Raw genomic sequence first — 5,364 nt, forward strand, 5'->3', positions numbered from 1 at the left:
CACGGAACAAACCGGACAGACTCTAATCACCGACCTCGCCAGACTGCTGACGGCTGATTATCGGCTTGGTCGGTCTCGGGCTCAAGCCACACAGACTCAAGGATGGAATTGCTGCAAAAGGTGAATCGAAATACTGATTTGGAAATGGCAAATAGTCTACTTATGCAGACATGTATTTTTATTTTATATTTGTAAAATATAAGGTGTTCTGTATTCTAAAAATGTATAGAAGCTTGTTTGTTCAATATGAGTATTAATGCTGTGTTTTTGATAGTGGATGTTACAGATTTGTATTTGACTATACTGTATCACAACTGGAACTATAACCTTTGAAGTCAGAAGCCTTCTCTAAACTCATCGGTTAGGATGTGGAGTTAAAAGGGGCTCAGCTATAACGATCATCAATATCCAGCCCTATTGACATTTTAAGCAAACAACACCTATGTCATGATATTGTCATGTTAACTAGAGATGTAAAGGGCTACAACATTATGGCTCTGTTTGGTACTCTGCGTTGGATTCTGATAGTTCTGACAATGAGGAAACGTCCGCTTTATTGGGAGGCTGAATCAAAATGATTTAATGTTTAAATGTAATTATCGAGGCAGTTTTGAGACTAGATGGCATCAAATTAAATTATCTTTCTCCCTGCATTGTTTATCTGACAGAGACCAGCAAGGCACCATTATGGATGCATAAGTGCTTTCACATTCTACAACTTCTACAACACAACTTATTTTCATTTTAACAGTATCCCCTCTATTGAAATAATATACACTATTTGCAGCAATTTACTGGTAATACATGCCTATATGTAAAATAATCAGATTGTATATATTAAAAGTTATAAGTTCACATTTTTCAAGTTTTTCTTGCTGTAATCACTTCTCATGCGTATTCTTTAGCGTCCCATTTCCCCAACCACCTCTCCCCTCTGACTCTCTTTTCTACTCTTCTCTGTCTAACTTTACTTATGAAGTAATAATAATAATAATGGGCAATTTTATTGTGTGCCATTACACAATTCTCCCCAAGCATGTTCATTCAACTTCTAATATAAAAATAAAGCTAATAAAATCTGAAAGCCAATAAAATATGAAAGACTTGAAGAGAAGAGTAGGTGGCACTCACTGGAGTGGATATCTGAGTCTAAATGCCAGTCCATTTCTACATGTTGGAATATTTACAAAATTTTGATTGTTGGGGACCAAGAGTCTGGTTAAACCCGATTTTAACCAAAAGGCCTCAGATTAAACTGACCTCTGGATACAAGACACACATGTGCTCAGAGACAAGGGGACATGTGGCCAAGACAAAGGAATCTTGGCCTGTATGTAAACCTCAAAGCCTGGTTAATTCACACCTCTATGTGAAAGTGCCAGCCAGAAGGGAAACGCCTCACAACTGGCAGGAAGTCAAAGGACTACACGATTGTAGTTTTCACCCTTTCAAGAGTTTCGAGTCTTCCTATTGGTTCAGCGGGACCATAAACACAGCAGGGGGTCTTAACCTATAAATAACCTGACCCTAGGAAACCCCCTCGTCTTCACCTGCAACTCCCGTTGCTGACAGGAGGCGCGCAAGCGCTTGTGCTCAACTTCTATTTTCTGGAGAAAGTGGATTTAATTTCGGAGGATCCTATGAAAAACGCACCAGTGTTTTTCATAACTGCAGTGAGAAGGAAACAACGTTTTTCTTCTCAAAGTCGACCAAACTCTTCCCCTTACTGCCTTTTTGGAGGGAGTTTCTCCGTGGCCCTGACGAGCGCCCGGGAGTCGTTCTGTTTCATTTCTGTGGGAATCTATCGACAGAAACAACGGACTGAACACACCGTAAAAAGGCTGACGTCTGGGCAGAGATAAGTAGTGTGTTTACTAATGAGCAAAGGGTTCGCTACCATTGTTGCCATTAATGTGATCTGATTTAATCACGTACTGGTCCATATGTGATTATTAATCTGTCTGTGAATGTATAAATTGATCACTATACTCGTTGATTTAGGTTGTGTTAAGTAGCTGGGTATAACTGTATTCGCTACCTGCTAATTCATTCCTTTCATGGAGTTTAGTTACTGTCTGCGATAGAATCGCGAAAATCAGCTGCTAGCTACTGGAGTGGTTATAGTGACGTTTCCCTCAGCAAAACCAAAAGTCTCAGTCTGTAGGACAGTGGCTGAGGGGAACTAGGTCATTATCGATAATTAAGATCAAAGTTCCTCAATTCTTTACTCTTCTTCTCTGTCTCCTCTTACTAACACACACACACACACACACACACAGGCTAGCCGCGTATCTCCCGAGCTAACGCGGTAGGCTAGCTTCACACGTGGAGTCGGCATCACCTTGTACAGAGCTAACACATGACCTAGCATACTAGGTTAAGCGTGCGCGTTGCCTAGCAACCCCCTCGGCTTCTTCAGCCCCTCCCCGTGCACGCAGCACCACTACCGCCCTCTTGAGGCTAAATAGTTTTGTGCAGCTCACAGGAGTAGCCAGTTTGGTTTTTGTGTTAGGAATACATTTTGACACCGCACCTCCTCCTTCGCTCACACACACACACACACACACACACACACACACACACACACACACACACACACACACACACACACACACACACACACACACACACACACACACACACAGACGTGTCCATGACACATGCTGCTTTGTTTTGGCTTTGTTTTGGTTGTGATATGGTAAAAGATATATATGTTTATTATTGAAGGATTATTGATTAGCTACTGATAATTGTGAAGTTAATAAATCTTATTATACTTAATTAGCAGTTGCTTGTGATTATTTGTGTACTTGTTGTAATAATCGCTGGTCGATCAGGTCCGTGCTTGGATTCACCCCTTCCTTTAGTTCCTTTTTAAAGGACTACCACAGAAATGAGACTGTTCCACAGTTTGATTATTGGTCCCTGACTAGCAGGGTGGTGCCCCGTTTTGATTGTTTGTCGATTTGATAAAGTTATTAATAACCATATTCATAACTTTATTAATATTGATAAAACATCTTTGATAATTTGCCAATGATCAAATCTGTACCCTACGAGAATCCTACATGATCATCTTTTCCAAGTCCCATTAACATCTACTGCTATATGTCAGGAGGTGCCATCACTTTCATTACTGCATCACTTTTTCCAGCTCTGTCCTGTCATATCATGTTGAAGACAAGATGTGACAAAAGTAATAATGATGAAAATAAATGATGAAGTGAAATAAATTCAAATTCAATAAAGTCAAATGATAATACATATATTTCCCTACATTAAAATATAAAACAGACAATTCAATAATTGTGATGGGATACTATATATGTGAAATGAAATATGTCAGTATCACATTTTATATTGAAATATATTATAAATTGATTTTATTTAACAAACTACATTTATTTTCATAAATGTGCCATTAATGTAATACATAATATTAATAATAATTATTATTATTTTAAAGTTTTCATTTCATCAATATATATCATTTATTTGTTTAACTATTTCACCTTTAGTTAATTGAAATCATTTTGTCACATTTAATATTCCATTTGAAAGTCATGGTATGAATATCATTCGTATCCTCTCTGAAAGGTTTTTTGGGGCAGATATGCGGCTGATAGTAACAACCACCTGTCACAGTCCCTCTGACCTAATCTGAGATGAAGTTTCCTTTTTAAAAACCAAGCCCTTCGAGGTCTTTTCAAGTGTCATCCAGAGCTCTTTCAAAACGTGACTGGTTCCTCCTCATATGCCACCCAGCCGCTTGATCCCATCCTGAAGTTCTAGTTGTCCTTGTCTTTGAAATATTTCCCAAAAACTCACTAAAGACCTCATCAGGCACATGACACCTTTCTATCTCCAATCAAACGAGAATGAGTGGAGCCATCACTCTCTTGTTCCATTTAACTTCTCAGAGGCATCACTAGATTTTAAAATCTCCGGGCTATCAGGTGATCTCTTTCAAACAGGCTGCCATTACTGTGGCCGTCACCCATCAGTAAAATGCTAAATGGACTGCATTTATATTGTGCCTTTCTACCTTACCAGTTAAAGCACTTTACAATTTGCTACCCATTCACACATTCATTTGTACACCAATGATGCAGGGCACTGGCCTGCCCATCAGGAGCAACTTCAGTGTCTTGCTCGAGGACACTTTGTCATGCAGGGGTAAAACCACCAACTTTGTGATTAAAAGGACGACCCACTCTACCTCCTGAGCCACAGCCGCTCAACCTCTCTGAGATAGAGTAGCCTACACCTGAAGCCAGACCACCTGCAGCCTGACGCCTCGGTCTAATTCTTCCTGCTTGATCAATGATCACCCTTCGTTGGCTTGTCTACCGCTCACAAAGCCTGTCTCATTTAAAATGTGTTTTTGCCGTGACATCCACCTCCCTTCAGTTCTTTTCCAGCTCAGCTGGTCTGCTAGAATCAATCAGGAACACCCAATAGGACTGTACAGCCTTCAAAGGGTCGAGCTGAAGATGAAGGGCTGCATGAGTAGAGCATGGAGTTGTAGAGGACTAATTAAGTGGAGGGAGTGTTCTGTGCCATCTCTCCAAACTGAGCAACTTAAAAGACGACACACTAAGATTTTGTGTGCACCAGTGAAAAGATATATATATATATATATATATATATATATACACAATAGGCAAGTCTGCATTGCAGAACCACAGCAACGAATCACATGATTTAGCAGAACATTAGCTTTCCCAACAAACTGCTTCTATAGAAAGACGTACAATACTACTGTTTCTGGAGAGTTCATGTCCACAGACCTGAATACTAAAATATGTGGGATGGCAATACAAGATTGGGAAATTTAGTATGCTTTTTAGCAAAGTTGGAAACAGTTCTGCACCACACCATACATATGGATTTGCTCCTTTGTAGCTTTATATGTATGTTTGTCTTTCAGCATCATGTCGTCTACTGGTGTCTTCAGATGTTGAAGGATGCTACGATGCAACTATGTCATTTTGAACACATTTAGACAACTTTTTATGACACCACGAAGTCACTGCGCACGACCACATAATAGTCTGACACAAACCTCCCTGTGCAACAGCAATTTGTGTATGGATTACAAGATATAACGTGTGAATTAGCGAGCTTTAGAGGCGCTGGTGGACAGATCTTGTTACCTTAGTGCTAGCGGTTTCCACCGGTCTCTAGTCTTTGTGCTAAGCTAAGCGGCTGCAGGCTCCAGCTTCATATTGAATGGACGAACATGAGAGCGGTATCGATCTTCTCATCTAACTCTGCACATTCTGGGTTTTATATATCCAAACAAAGATCCTGAAAATGAGTTGACATTTCACTGATAATATATTGTATCTTGAGCGTTGGCTG

The sequence above is a fragment of the Perca fluviatilis genome, chromosome 3 (genome assembly GCF_010015445.1).
Source record: "Perca fluviatilis chromosome 3, GENO_Pfluv_1.0, whole genome shotgun sequence".
Taxonomy (NCBI): domain Eukaryota; kingdom Metazoa; phylum Chordata; class Actinopteri; order Perciformes; family Percidae; genus Perca; species Perca fluviatilis.